The sequence below is a fragment of the Carassius auratus genome, chromosome 19 (genome assembly GCF_003368295.1).
Source record: "Carassius auratus strain Wakin chromosome 19, ASM336829v1, whole genome shotgun sequence".
In the NCBI taxonomy this organism is placed as follows: Eukaryota; Metazoa; Chordata; class Actinopteri; order Cypriniformes; family Cyprinidae; genus Carassius; species Carassius auratus.
In genome coordinates, this window is record NC_039261.1 from 21,352,150 (window position 1) to 21,368,728 (window position 16,579).

Sequence of the window (16,579 nt, forward strand, 5' to 3'; positions counted from 1 at the left end):
GTTTTTTGGTGTCTACATATGTAGCCCTATGTGTGTGTGTGTGTGTTTGTGTGTGTGTTTGTGTGTGTGTTTGTGTGTGTGTTTGTGTGTGTGTGTGTGTGTGTGTGTGTGTGTGTGTGTGTACTTGTTTTTCTATTCTGGTGGGGACTTAAACCTGAATACACACAGACTCATGGGGACTCGTGTCACAGTGGGGACCTAAACTGAGGTCCCCACGGGTAAACAAGCTAATAAATTACACAGAATGAAGTTTCTTGAAAATCTAAAAATGCAGAAAGTTTCCTGTGAGGGTCAGGTTTAGGGGTAGGGTTGGTGTAGGGCGATAGAAAATACGGTCTGTACAGTATAAAAACCATTACACCTATGGAGAGTCCCCACAAGGATAGCTGACCAGACACTCATGTGTGTGTGTGTGTGTGTGTGTGTGTGTGTGTGTGTGTGTTTGGAAGTCATTGCAAAATCGCTCCTGATGGTGGCAGGATGGTGGCAAAGAGCCATGATGTAAAACCAGACATCTGTGAAACAAATACATCAGTAAAGCTGTTTTTTTGTCAGTTTGCAAATATCTGATTTAAGTTTTAAATAAACGGCAATGACTTTTATGTATTTTTTGTTATGTAGGCCAATTATGCAATGCAGACATAAGCGGTAGATAGGCTAGTTCTAGATTTTTAACGTTTTTTTTTTATATTTTTTAAAAATAAGTTTCTGATTAAATATAAATAAGCAAATAATAATAATAAAAACTATTCTAAAGACTTTTAATGCAATAAGTGGAAAAATGTGTTGAAGGTAAATATATAGGTTATATGTTGTGGGGTATTCAGAAAATTCATAGAATTAATTAAAAATATATATAATTGAAATATTACCAAAAGACTCGTAGGCAATAAAACAGCCTAGTAACCGCAGGACGACACATATGGCGGCAAGAACATGAACCTTAAATCTCACTCGATTCTCTTGATGTCCGTCTATAAACGAGCATGAATGGCCATCAGTCGCACTAGATGCGCCAGAATCCTCAAATAATTACCGCTGGTGTAGAAACGGAACCGCTAGAGGTCCCGCCCACTCGCTCGCTCGCGCAACCGGAGACTTCACGGAGGGCTCCTCCGCTGTCAGACTCTACTGCTCAACGTTTGCCAGACTCGGATAAGAGTGGACGGAGGGACTTGGGGCCGGAGAAGGGATTCGCGAGCTGATTTTTGTGGAGACCCTCGCCAGTGGATTGTGATCATTCTTTCAGGTAAATAAGTGTGCTGATGCATGCTCGCTCATCTGAATCATGACTTTGCCCCGGCGACCGTGGAAGCCACCCTGCTCCCGTTAGATGAACCTAACGTGCAGAACGCCGTTTGCACATGAAGCATCATTGGAGTTTGGTGTTGTTATATAGGTTATCTTGGTGTGCATTGTTTTATTTCTTCTTTTTGTGCTCGCGTTCTATTACAGAACACTTCTGTATCAAACGTGACACGGGGACGCTGGTTTAAAGCCCACCGGAGTTCGTCACACTCGATAGATGCGAAACATCAGGCGATGTTTTGTCATTTCTTTCCCCAGATGGTTGCTTTTATTCACAGTGTAGTATTCTATTATATTGATAGGCAATGCTGTTACCGATGTTTGCATGTTCAGCCTCTGACCGAGGAGGAATCGAAACTTTGAGCTCACATTAGTTTAGTGCGGATACACATGTCGAGCATAACGCAAGATCATTCCGTTCGCATGACCAGATTCCCAGTTTTTCCAATATGAACCGAAACCGGTTTCACGCGCGCATGATCTGATCGTCAACTCTGTTGGACGCCCGAGGAAATATTGCGTAAAATCCTAATAGCGTTTGAAATGTGTGTGAGCTCTTCAGGGTCTTTGATTAACTAACAAACCTGCTCAACTAATGGAAAATATTATTAAAAACCTCAAGAACCTAGTGACTTCTTGTAATGTAGTTCGATTTCTACAATTAATAAGCTAATTATTTATAATTGTAATAAATATAAGGTAATTGTAAAATTGCAAGTTGGGTTGGTATATACTTTGATTCAGTTTTATTTATTTTTTTAGTTCATTTATTTAAGTTCTTACCGATTTTCTGTGGGAGCAAAGATGAAAATCTGTGATACGCTTCGCGATGTTGCGAGTTTGAAAATCGCTAATAAAAGTAGCCGAGTTTAAGTATTTTCTTATAATTAAGCTTAATCAAATGCCTCCTCGTACAGCTTTTTAAATAATTTTGTGTCGTATTGTGTAATAGTATTTTCATGACTGCGATTAATTATTAATAATTTTGAGCTACCACCAAACCTAACAAAGACTTACTGTAATTGTGAATATAGAAGTTGTGAGCGAGGTAGTGTTGGCGTTGTTTGTGTATGGTGAAATTAAATTGGTTTATTTAAATATGTCCAACTTAATTCAAGTTTCTTGTCTGCTACAGTATCCAACAGAATAGGTCCTTTTTATGATAAAGTAATTACTTTACGACTGTTTTAAAAAGTGAGTTCTATATAGTATGGATGTGTCTAGTGTAAATAATTAAGATGTAAGGCATTCACCATGTTGTTGTCATGTGGCTACTCCTACCATTCACATATTCTTTCATGGGATGTTAAAGTGTCCATTGGATGCACGCTTCGTAATCTCTATGAAGGTCATCTAGTACTATTTTGCCTACTGTTTCGTGAATACTGTGAATTCGGACAAAGCCAACAACTCTTTCAAATACTGTTTTTCATCTGCTATATATTAGGGAAGTACACATATTCAGATGCTGCCAATGGCGTCCAAACACTTTACCACTTTGTTGCCCTAGTTACTGTAATGGACATCGGTACTCTTAAAATGTAGTTACTTGTCAGATTGCATTGAGTTCAGGTCATTTATAGTGTGAACCGTGTTTAGAGGTCTGGTTTGTATCAAGACTATAACCTTTCAGTGCATGCTTTGGTAATGTGCAATTATTTATTATCAGCAGCGTTTGAACATGAACTCCTTTGCAGCGCAGTTTCGAGCCAAGTTCACATACTTGATGGGTGGCTTTTATGGCATTTTGATTGACACAAAGCTTTATGGTATCTACTCGCTGCAAGTGAACAGACATCCCAGATGCCAGTATTGCTTTCCAAGCTTGGTTTTATTCTTAGGGGGAACATTTGCCATAGGTGCCCTTAGAAATTCAGACAGGTCGATTGATACTTCTGGGTAAGTTTGAGGTTAGGTCCAACTTACTATGGCTTCTTCATATAAAGTAGTATCAGCTTAATGTGTAAAAAAACATTTTGTTTTTCTAGGTTTCCAACAGAGTGAATGCAGGAAATTAAGAAACGACGAACAATTACAAATTACAATTTGGTTAATGTCCAAAACAGCCAGTCAAGATGCTGATTAAATTTGAACATTGATGCAGTGGGCTGTATTTCTGATTACAAGATGATTTACAATTATAAGGTTGAATGCAAACTTACAAAAAATGATCATTTAATCAGTGCTGTTTCATTAAATAGTTATGTAATGATGAGCCCGGATGTCAAATTAATTTATGGATGGAGCAAAAATGGAAACAAAAAGTCAAACTTTGCGTACAATCATGTTCATGCAGCATTAACCAGAAAACAACAGGACATTCTATCATGTCAATAATTCCAGTGCTATGGGCCACATAGGCGACCCATCATTGATTTCTCACAGCAGTTGTTTATGAGGCCGGCTTTATCCCTCTTTCCATTGCTTGCAGACTGATGTTAAGGATTTTTGCATATTGAGATTGATTAACAGTTTCTTAAAGGAATAGTTCACCCAAATTGAAAATTTACTGAAAGTGTACTCCCCCTCAGGCTATCTAAGATGTAGATGAGTTTGTTTGTTAATCAGAGCAGATTTGGAGAAATTTAGCATCACATCACTGGCTCCCCAATGGATCCTATGCAGTGAATGGGTGCCATCAGAATGAGAGTCCAAACAGCTGATAAAAACATCACAATAATCCACACCACTCCAGTCCATCAAATAATCTCTGAAGCGAAAAGCTGTCTGTTCATAAGAAACGTATATATATTTATATATCATTAAGACATTTTTAATACACACCTTTGCATCCGACTAAAATATGAGTTCCCTCTCCATAATATTGATTTAGGAAGCATTATTATGGATTATGGACATATAATTTGGCAAGAAGTGATGGTTTAAAGTTAAACGACTTACTGATAGATTTGTTTCTTATACATACATTCAGCTTTTCACTTCACAAGATGTTGATTGATGGACTGGAGTGGGGTGGATTATTGTGATGTTTTTATTAGCTGTTTGGACTCTCATTGTGACGGCACCCATTCACTGCACAGGATACATTGGTGAACAAGTGATATAATGCTAAATCACTCCAAATCTAAATGTTTATCTACATCCAAGATATAAATTCTCAACACATATTTTTAGGTAAACTATTCCTTTAATAGTAATACACTTTACATCTGCATTATCACTATGTATGCAAATCTCTCTAATCCATAAGGAAAACTGATGTAGGCTGTCTCTGCAGTTAGTTGGTTTATCATAGACATTTAAACCACAACCAATCCATTCTCAGAATCATGTTAAACTGATCCTTATTAATAATGAAAGGGTTATGTTGTGCTCTAATGAATGCATGCACAGAGAGCTGCAGACTGCTCACGTTGTTCGCTCTCTGAATTCACCTTTATGCCCTCCGTCATGGCTCACATCTGGCGTGATGGAAATATAGCAATGCCCCTTCAGCCCTCCACTGAGACACCTGCTGCTCTTTACAGCCGGAGCTTGACAGAGTCGTGTGCCGTGGCATCCCTTTGGCACTGGTGTCAGTGGAAACCTGCCCTGCTGCTCTGGTCCTGTGTGCATTCATTTTCTTTCCAAGACTCAGATGGCAGAAAATAGCAATTAGAATCATTCTCTGACAGAAAATAAACCTCTGAACTGTCCTGTTTTCTGTCAAAGAATGCACTGCTTTCTCTTTTAAAAGAAACACAGCCTTTGTTTTCGCTTGTCTGTTGTTCTAGACAGCAAGAAACGGTTGTGAACATCGCAGCCTTGCAGTTGCAAAATCAAAAACAGAGTATTCAGTGGGAAGTGATGTAGAGTGGGACTTTTTCCAACCCTCTATGTTGCGAGTAAATGCATCTTCATTTCTTTCTATCAAATGCACATGATGAAATAGAAAGTGAGAGTTTTAATTTCTTATTTATTCCTGTCTAAATAATGGAATTTTTATAATTAACGAAACCTACAACCATACAAATGTTCCATAAGTGTTAAAAAAAATAAAATAGAACATTTTAAAATGTAAACTTATTCATTTAGTTTTTCATTTTTGATGCACACACCAGGTATTTGGCTGTGATATTAGGGAAATTGATTAAGAAAATGAGTATAGCTCATTTTTAACAAAACTGTAAGTCAACAGGACAGTGCACAATGGTGAATCCTGCTGTAGAACCATTGGGTTTACAAGTTTAAATTGATGCTTCCTATATGTGAAAGTGTCATTGAGAGTTGTAGTTTATTGTGTTTGAGCTGATAGCAGTGGAAGGAAAGAGAAGGTTGGCACGCTACATTAGACCTAATGTCAGTGCTCAGAGATTGCTGCCTCTTTATTTAGTGCCCTTAGCTCCTCTTCTTATTCCATTGACCTCTTGTATTTATTGCATGAGTGCATGTAGCAGTTATAAGCATTGCACATTCATAGCTAATTCAATGTGTGTTCATCACACAACCTCTCCAGTTTTACGTTACTGTGACATTTACTGATACCGTTTCCCTTCTTTTCCATTTAGTTTCTTGTATCTTTGTGCTTTGATATCAAGTGGAAATGTTTTCAGTATTAAGCACAATGCACTGAGTATACATTTGTTGCCAGTAAATGCTTTTATTTCTTTCCTAAATTTGTAGTTTATTTGTATCATGGACAACTAGCCGTTACTGTCCATCATCATCCAAACACTGACATACTGATTAATTTTTTGCTCTAGTTTTCTGGCAGACACCCAGCACCAGCAGAGAAACAGTCTGGCCCATAGAATCCATGTTTGTTCATATTCACATACTACCATACTGCTCAGACCATTTTGTAGTGTGCGGTATTATACAGCTAGAGCATATTGCATATATAATGAATATAAATAAATAAATCCCACCTCTTCTTTTTATGCATGCAAATGGGTCTGAATGAATATATAATGGTGTTAATGGGAAGACTAATTAAAAAGAAAGTAAACAACTCACCCACATAGATATCATGCTTCATATCATGACAAAATCAAAGCTGAAATGACTTGAAAACACAATCCCTGAGGGTTTTTTTGTGTGCAATTTAATGGCCTCGTTAAATTTAATGTATATCTCCGTCTTCAACCATCAGGACATGCAGTGTTTACTGAGCTTTGATGACTATTAAAATTTGACTATTATAAAAACAGCTAAACATCAGTTCACATAAATATAGATGCAATGTGAAATATACTTTTTTTTAATGAAATGGTACATTAATTACATTGTTAATATAACAATATTTTTTGTTAGTAAGGTTTAAATTGGAAAATGTCAACATTAAGTGGAAACATGCATTTTATTTAAAGAGAGTGAGTACTTTGCCTCTTATTTTATCAACATTATATATATACTATAATACAATAATGACTGGAGTAATGATGCTGTAAATTCAGCTTTGCATCACAGGAATAAATTTGATTTTAATGTATTTTAAAATAGAAAAACATTATTTTACATCATAATAATAATTATAATAATAATAATAATAAAAAAAAAACTTTTTATTGGGTTTTAGCATATCTAATAATGCATTTTAATAAACATTTTCCCCTGTATTTTTTATTAAATAAATGCAACCTTGATGAAACTTCTTTAAAAAACATTCTGATCCTGATGATTCTGATCTTAAAAATCATTCAGATTCCAAACTTTTCTACATAACTGTAGATAGAAAAATTATATTTCACACACACACACACACACACACACACACACACACACACACACACACACACGCAAAGTTCTCCACTGAATAAAATACTCTCAGTCTCAAACCAATATCATATAATAATATATAATGAAAAATATAAATACATTTTCATTATTACAGTGCAGCATTTCCAATCTCAGCTTGTAGGCCTGCTTCACCAGAATCGTGCTTGACGCGGCGCTGGCGCATTGCTGATGCTCTAGGTGACAGAGGGAGACCGCCGATAGACCAGGCTCTTGTGTTCATGACAAAAATATCTATACTTCATGTTGAGCATAAATATAAAGCCTACTTATAAAGGACACCGTCAACAGTATTGACGGCAAAATAGACTATGTTTGACAGGCGCAATATTTGAAATTTTTTTAAGTTACATTTATATTTGAATTTTTCAACCTATAGACTTTCAAACATTAAAGGGTCATGAATTAATATGTATTTGTGTACAAAATGACATATAAACATATTTTCCTATTCTATTTTGCCTGGAAATGCTTCCAACAAGCTTGCGTGTTGCGTGAAAAATAGGCGTCGGTTCTTCTTCTAGCATGCACGGAGATGCGCGTCTCACGCAGGCAGTCTGCAAGCTCTAACCTGTTAACATGGGAGCCGAATTAAAAACGGACACGCCACGCATCCAGTGTGTCAGCTGCAGGGCGGGATTTGTGATGAATGCGGAGACTTCCGCCACCTAATATATGTTCGTTTGGAAACACGAATATGTACTTATGTTCCATGCACAAAATATTGCATTCCGTCATTCGGTACACACGTGCACCGTACCGAAAGCCCTGTACCGAAACGGTCCGGTACGAATACACGTACCGTTACACCCCTAATATATATATATATATATATATATATATATATATATATATATATATATACATACTGTAACAGAGCAACTGAGAGAGGCGTGCAGATCCATTCATACAGCTTTATACAAAGACGTGGTCATAAAAGAGGCATGGGTCAACAACAACAACAGGTATATCACAGGCAAAATGAAAGAGTAATCCAAAAACAGGCGTGGTCAATCGATGGTGAATATAATCCAGAGGGCGAGGCACAAAGGTAATCCAGAAACAGGAAATAGTCCAGGCGATGTGCAAACAAAGTCCGAAACGACAATGCAAAGGGATAATCCAAGACAGGCTTAAATCCAAGGCAGGCAGAGAGCAGACAGGACGAGATAAACAGGCTAGGATAAAGCTAGGACTAGACTTGGACTCGGGCTGAGGAAAACTCGGCATAGCTCCGTAATGTTGCTATCGCTAACATAGGGAGAAATGCTAACAACACTCTGCCCTGAACTGTTGTTAGGGCCTCATATTTAAAGTGTGTGTGATTGACTGCAGGTGAGTGGGTAATAAGTTCAATGGGACATGGGAAATGTAATCCAGGGTTACATGTAACAGTCTGCGTGGTGTGAGAGTCAATATACTACAAAGGCAACCTCTGGTGGTGTCAGATGGAAGACCACGGACAGGATTCATGACATTTTTTTTTTTACTTTTTTATTTATGCATTTATTTGTTACTTTTTAGTTTATAATTTAAGAAATACAAAACATTGTGTATATATATATATATATATATATATATATATATATATATATATATATATATATATAAATGCAAAATATAAAAAATATATAGGCTATATTGAGAAGTGTAAACACTGCTTTATTTTTTTAAGCGTCACGACTAGCCCAATACAGTCGACCAATGGCGTAAGTTATGAGTGGAGCCAATAATTTTTCCAACCAATGGAAACCTGCTAATTTGCCATTCATATGGTTTTTCGGCAGACTGTAACTCATAATGCGTTCATCCAACTATATTCTCATTGCTGTTTTTGCCGTTTGTTTTCCCTCTTCTAATCTTGTGTTCCTACTAAGAAGACTCTCTATTTTTATCAGTTTAATGTCCTCCCTGTTTCTTTGCTCAGAATGCATTACTATTGTGTTTGAAAACAGATCGTCTGTTGTTCAGAATATGTTTGTGAGGGGATTTGAGCAAAGCGGAGGGACAGATCTAGAGAACACAGAGGATAAAGGATAAAGTATTTGTGACAGAAAGAGAGAGAGGAGCACAGACAGGGATCATATGGCTGATGAGCATCTGACCATATGTACGAGTTGCATTTTGTAAATGCCACAGAAACCAAGCTATTTATACTATGCTGGTGGTCTCAAACAGACAATGACATTTACATAAATGTAAAAATGTGTTCAGCTTTGGTTCTTGTCCTCCTTGATGGCTGACCCAGTTTTATGTTTGATGGTGTGGCAAAACACGTCATTATGTGCGAATGAATTACATTCTGACCACGTTATATATTCTTGTAGAGAGACCCCAGCTGATCTCATGTGTGGATGGTGTGGTTTCACGGCTCACACACGTACGCAGACTGACACACACACACTTACACAAGCGTACATGCACGGTTCCTGTTATCTCAGGCAATAATTCGGCCCCATTTCTTTTACAATCTCGATTGCCAGGAACGGAAAGGCCGCCCCAGAGAAGCAATGGATGGGAAAAAATGGAGAAAGATAACCACAATGGATGGAAAAAGGAATAAAAAGGTGACGATTATTGAGAATGCTAGGCAAGGCTGAGAGAAAGAAGGAGAGAGAGGTAGATAGCAGCGCATATGAGAGAACAGAAGTACTGAATAAATCAGTCAGGAACAGGAACCAGAGATTCACGACAGCTACTTTATGTATTGGCAGGAAATAAATGTAATCTTGTGTGTTTATGTGTGATTGACAGATATGACAGCTTCACTCACAGTTGCTTTATTTCTCATAATCAAGTCAAATCTGAAATATGCAGAACAAAATCCATTTTTATTTAATTCGATCTCCAATTAAATCCTAAATCACTGCACAAACTATTATTCAATGCACAAAACTGACTATAATTAAATGAATGTGAGTTAGTGCTATGAGACTCATCATTTGAGGGTTTTCATGTTTTAAAGTCTTCTCTGATATGCCTTGAGTAATATATATATATAAAACAGAGTGCGGCAGTGTGTTCGGTGATGATTAGCTTTAACCAGAGGGCATCTGTTTGCTATAATCTCGTAATGACCAGTGCATTGGCGTATGGAATAATTCCATATGCAAAATACTTGAGAATCATTGAACTTGCACTCTGTGTGTTTTGCTGTACATTTGCATGTTTTCAAGAGAGTGATCAGCATAAAAATGTGTTAGTACTGTGTTCAGATTTGCATTTCTTCCACATTGCATTCTAATGGAAACTAGAGGTGAATGTATATGTCTCTTACACTTAAATGGCTGTGCATTCTGTGCTGTTTTTCAGCTGCTGGATGGTTTATATGCACATGCAGACGGCATGTCAAGTTAAAAACAGTTCCACTTTCGACTAGTCCATTTTGAAAATGTGTAGTTTTGCTCATCCCTAGTGGAAACTCTCTTCTTCTCTCATGACACATTTTTTTTTTCTTTTAGCGTCTCTCCATTCCAAAACTCACTCCAGCGCCGTTGCATGCACTCCCCCTTCCTCTACGTTTCTGTCTCAGTGCATCAAAAGAGCCAATTTGAAGTGCCTTTTTCGGTATGGCAGCCGCTGCCTCGGTGTCTGTGAAGCTGGCAAGACCAGTGCAGTCAGACAACATGACTGGCACCGTATGCCAACAGACGAGAGCAGCATGCTCTGCATAAGGACAGATAATGAATGTTATTGTCCAGCATGGTGTGTTGTGTTCTTACTAGCTTTCATTTAAGGGAATGAAACATATCATCCATCCGGTGATTAAAGCGATGCCAAAAAATGGCACCTTAATTGTTCTCATCATGGGGAACTGAACTGTACCATTGACCTTTTTTATGGTACAACAAGCTTCAAAATTCAAAGACGTGGGTATGGACATTCAGTATAAGTTAAACTGTTTTTAATTTGATGTTGGTTACCAAAGAAAGTGATTTTAGTCTCATGCTTCACTCAGTGTAGGTTTGTTTACATGTGCTGATTTTCATAATTCTAAGTTCGAATTCAGATTCTAAAAGTTTTGATTATATGTACCCTAAACTACTCAATTCGATTCAGATATCTGTTTACTCATGTGTTACTCATATATTCAAACAAATCTTAAAGGGATAGTTCACCCAAAAATGACATGCTTACCATCGAGTTGTTCCAAACTTGTATGAGTTTCTTTCTTATGTTGAGCATAAAAGTTGATATTTTGAAGAATGTTTGGGTAACACTTTATTTAAGGTATCCTTGTTACAGGTTGCATGGACTTACTATTATAATAACACTAAATTATGGATAATTACATGAAAAGAAATACTGTAGTAGAAGTCAATGGCTACCTTCAACTGTTTAGGATATAATTGTATAGGTAACTTATACAGGTTTTGAAAAAGCAAATGGTGCATAAATTATGAACCACTTTTGGTTGAACATTCCCTTAAAGCATATCCATATGCTAAACCTTTGAAACTTTTTCAATCAGAATGAAAGAAACGGCGACAGATTGAATTAAACATGAAATTTAGAAGTAGCAAGACTGAAATTGTTTTTTTTTTTTTTTTACAGTAAAACCAATAATCTTTCTTTTATTTACAACTTTCAAAAATGGACAAGGAGATTGGAAGTAATACAGAGAAGTCCTACTGTAAAAAGCACTGTTAATTTCAACTAATTGCATTTATGATACATTTTTATTTAACTGTAGAGAACATGCAATGTGTCTGAAAAAATTACAGTTACTTCAAGCTTATGTATAAGCCTATTTTTTCTGTAGTAAATAATCAAGGCAAAGTAAGCACGCTAGTTCAGTTTAAACACGTCTGTTCTTGTGACTAAAATGGTGTGCATTTTAGCGTTTATTGCCTGCCTCTTTACTTAGGTTGTAAGACTGTAATTGTTGCTTTTTCCTAAACAATTGAGAGACAAGTCGCAATATTGTTTCTTGTCACAGATGCTGTCAATGTAGCTTAACTGCTGGTAAACCCTTAACAGTCCTTTTAATAGGTTAACAGAGGCGTTTTATGGTGATCACGAACACCATCATCTCCCCAGGCAGTGTTGTCTCAGATGAGCAATGAGTAAATATTGCTTTGAATGAAATCTGTCATGCTACTTAGAGCTGCTCATTTAGATACAAACCCTGAAACAAACACGATTTTGAAATATTTTAGGGGTTTGCTGTCACTTTAATAACTCTTTGTCACCTGTTTCCTTTCTGGATAATGGAAATACTTCATGAAAACGGTGTTTTGATTTCAATACTAGCTTGCTGTTATATATAAAGTCTACTATTTATTAAAAAAGTGCATTTTATGACAGTTAATGTTATCTTTGAGTACGCTGAAAAACGCTGGTATTGAAACAGTTTTCACTTAGAAATTGCTGTTGAATTTCACAAACAATTACACATTAAATTAAAACATAAGAAAGATTTTGAAGTAGAAAAACTGAAATCATTTTTTTTTCTCCATAAAACATACTCCAATAATCTTTGCTTTATTTCCTAGTTTCGAGAGTGAAGTATGGTATGCTAAAAAAAAATTATATAGAAACAATGTTCACCCAGAAGTTGCTAGCAAATGTCATAAATAATTACATAGCAGCAAGTAACACATTGAATTAAACAATATTGAAGTCGAAAAGCTGAATTTTCTTGTAAAACGTACTACTTTTCATATTTGTTTTCCAAGTTTGAAAAGTTTTTTTTTATACAGTGATTGTCATAGGATCACATTATGTTGCATGGGAGTAGTTACCATTTTTTAGTTGAAGGGCTGTTTTGCATTTTGATAACATTTTGTGTAAAAATGTCTTCGCATTTGGCAGCCTGATCAAATACTGAGTCAAGAGAAAGCTGTTAAAGAGATATTACTTTCATTTGTCACAATGGTAATGAAGGCCAAGTTAAGAGTGTGGGATACAGTATTATGCGATATTGTGATTTGAAGTATATAGTTTACATACTGCAGATGTAGGATGGTAGTATGCAATTGCAAACACTGGCAATTACAGCACAAACTGCGCAGACTTTCCAACTGAGCTCTTAGGTAACTGATGGATCCGCTGGTTTCATGTTTCTGTTTCTTAATAAATAGCCTCATTCTCTTTTGAGGATGTCTCTGTTGTTCACGGCTCAATAACTCTTCGCCTGCTTCCTCCGTACCTTCCTCTCTTTGTCATTTTGTTTCATTATATGTGAACGTTTCTATCTCCTCTTCTCCCTCCGTCCTAAATCTTTTTAATTCCAAACCTTGCCAAGAAACCCGCAGCCAAATTTCATTAGCAGCAGCATTTGCATTTTCCGTCAGCGCGTTACCATAATGCTGATTTTTAGCTGAGTTAGTGTCGGCCGGTTTGAGAGGGTTCATTTTTAAACTCTCTCCCTTGACGACGAAGTGTTATCTGTCAAACGTTTTTGCCAGGCTCAATTTGGAGATTGTCCTTGCGGCATTAGCGCGGTAGCACGCTAATGTAGTGGAGTGAGGGAAGATAGCGCTAGCGGGGGAGAAGAAGTAACCTCTACATCAGCAGAGATGCTCGGCGAGAGATACCGTAAAATTGCCCTTGGCCTTGTAGCTCCAGCAGAAGACCTTGGTGTTTTATAGAAAGCCTTTGAAGGTGATAAGAAGACTGGCACCTGGACGATGATATGTATCTGTTAGCGAACTCTTCAAGTGCAGAATTTAAGTGAGAGATTACACTTCACCTGACTGGGCAGAATTAAATCAGAAATTGATGCCTAGTGCATTTTAAGTGTTTGCTCAGTTTCCACTGCCTTGATGTATAAGTTTAAGTCAGTACAGTAATGTGTTCGTGAATTTAGGAAATGTGCAAAAAGGCATTTTTCATGAAGTGAGATGCTGAAAAAAGCAGTGAGACGTGATTCATAGATTCAGTAATACAGTGATTTATTTTTTTCTATTTGAATATATTTTGATATTTATGACGCACGGCTGAATTTTCAGCAGGCATTAATCCTGATATGCTGAGTTGATGCTCATTATTATTATTATCAGTGTTTTTAAATTGTTTTATTTACTTTAATTTCTGTTTTATTCAGCTAAAATAACCCAATTGTGTGTGTGTGTGTGTGTGTAGAGGCCTATATGTGTGTGGGTGTGTGTGTGTGTGTGTGTATAGAGGCCTATATGTGTGTGGGTGTGTGTGTGTGTGTGTGTGTATACACAGTACATACATACATGCATATTTATATATAGGGTTTTTTAGTTGAATAAAATGGAAATGTGTTAATCGTGACCAATCACATTCAAAGTAAAAGTTTTTATAAAGTATGTGTGTGTACTGTGTATATTCATATTTAAATATATATGGAACAAACATTTATCTATAATACAATTGATCTGTCTGTCTGTCTGTCTATCTATCTATCTATCTATCTATGTAAGTTTCTTACATGTTTGCGTGTGTATTTATATATACATATATACATATATGTGTGTTTGTGTGTGTGCGTATAAATCTACATATGCATATATATATATATATATATAGTTGATCTTGATAAATTAAAATTTTAATGGATATAAACACCCCCCCCCCCAAAAAAACAAAAAAAAAAACAATAAAATTAACAAAATTACTAAAAGTTTTAATTGAAAATGGAAAATATAAAAATAAAAATAAATGAATAAAAACAAGAATAATATCTAAATTATAATACAATAACACTGGTGTATCTACATCTATCTACATATCCCCTTCAGTTACATTGAAATGCTGTTGATATTTTATCCACACAAGCATGCAAATATATAAACAGAACTATTGATTTATAAACTGAATTCATATTTTAATTTCATACACTGAATTTCATAGCAGAAGTAGCTTCATTACTTCAAGACCTTGGTATACTGCAGTGCAGTAAAATCAGTGAGAGATGACATTGCTTGGGATTTAATTACAGATAAATTATTTACTTTCTTTGGCCTTGTGTGCTTTTTTGACATTCCTTTTTTAATTAGTATTTGTTTATTCATTTATATTCTTCCCCAAGTAGCGCATTAGCTCAGTTTTCTGGTAATTGCAGGCCAGCGTGTGTTGTGTAGTGAAGTATGTGATTTCTACAAAGCACATTGTATTGCACAAATCCCTCAAAGTGGCAAAGAGAGCAGCAGTCAGAGCCATAGCGCAAGATCAAGACATACTGACGGATATTTTCCGCTGTTTACAGTAGCTTGGCTTGTCCAATATTATCTTCACAGTCCACAGTCTAAGCTCATTTTCTGGTCAACAGAAGCAAGGTCACTGAAGTTTGTTCTGTCTGTGTCCTCATGCCTTTTCTTCACTATCTGCTCCTGTCCTGCATGCTATCTGCTGCATATGCTACAGCTATGAGAGACTGATGGGGAAATATAGCCATGACATTTCCATGACTGATGTGTATGAGTTTGACAAAAACTTTTTGTGTGTGTGTGTGTGTGTGACTCACGTTCACTAGTCAGAATTCTGTTTTAAATGTAGAAAAGGATGTACATTCGAAAGAACATTATATTACTGTAATCGCCTGTAGGCTGCATTTATTTGTTCAAAAATACAGTAAATACAGTACATTTATTACAATTTATGTCCATTTAAATATACTTTGAAATGTAATTTATTCCTGTGATGAAAAGCCTAATTATCAGCATCATTACTCCAGTCTTCAGTGTCACATGATCCTTTAGAAATTATAATAATGGTTGTGGCGAGTGGGGCGGGGCCGAGAGGCGTGGGAACGAGGCGTGAGGCCAGGTGTAGTGATTGGAGATGAGCTACACCTGCGCCCACCGCCGGTATCGAGTCCCACGTAGGAGATGGAAGGATATAAAACTGGAGTGACGACCGTGAAGGACGAGAGAGGACCAGGCCTGGGACATTATTTTATGTTTTGGTTTTTATTTGTGCGCGTCAGTCGCCGTGAGGGGCTGACGCGCTGTTTTGTTTATTTTTGAATATTAAAGTCTTATTGATTGTGCGCCGGTTCCCGCCTCCTTCTTCCCGATGTATGTGGAGTTTCATATCGTTACAATGGTCTTTTGCCTTTAGCATTATCAGTGTTGAAAACTGCTTAATTTTCTTTTTTTTTTTTGAATTTTTTGATGAATTGAAAGCTCAAATGAACAGCATTCATATAAAATATTAATATTTTGTGACATTATAAATGTTTATTTTGATTAATGCATACTTGCTGAAATATGACCATATTCATTAAAATAGATGGTAGTGTAAATAGAGTAAATTCCAGATGGATGGATAGATGGATGGATAGACGGATAGACGGATGGATGGATAAGATAGATAGATAGATAGATAGATAGATAGATAGATAGATAGATAGATAGATAGATAGATAGATGGATGGATGGATGGATAAGATAGATAGATAGATAGATAGATAGATAGATAGATGGATGGATGGGTAGATGGATAGATAGATAGATAGATAGATAGATAGATAGATAGATAGATAGATAGATGGATGGATGGATGGATGGATGGATAGATAGATAGATAGATAGATAGATAGATAGATAGATAGATAGATAGA

At 36.4% G+C, this 16,579-nt stretch overlaps 1 protein-coding gene across 1 annotated transcript in view; it reads left to right on the top strand.

Moving 5' to 3' along the window:
* The first annotated feature begins 980 nt into the window (after positions 1 to 980).
* Positions 981 to 16,579, top strand: part of LOC113119812 (junction plakoglobin-like) — a 63,469-nt gene continuing 47,870 nt past the window's right edge. The window contains exon 1 of the mRNA XM_026289479.1: positions 981 to 1,249. The gene's annotated coding sequence lies outside the window, so the exon portion shown is untranslated. The remainder of the gene's footprint in view (positions 1,250 to 16,579) is intronic.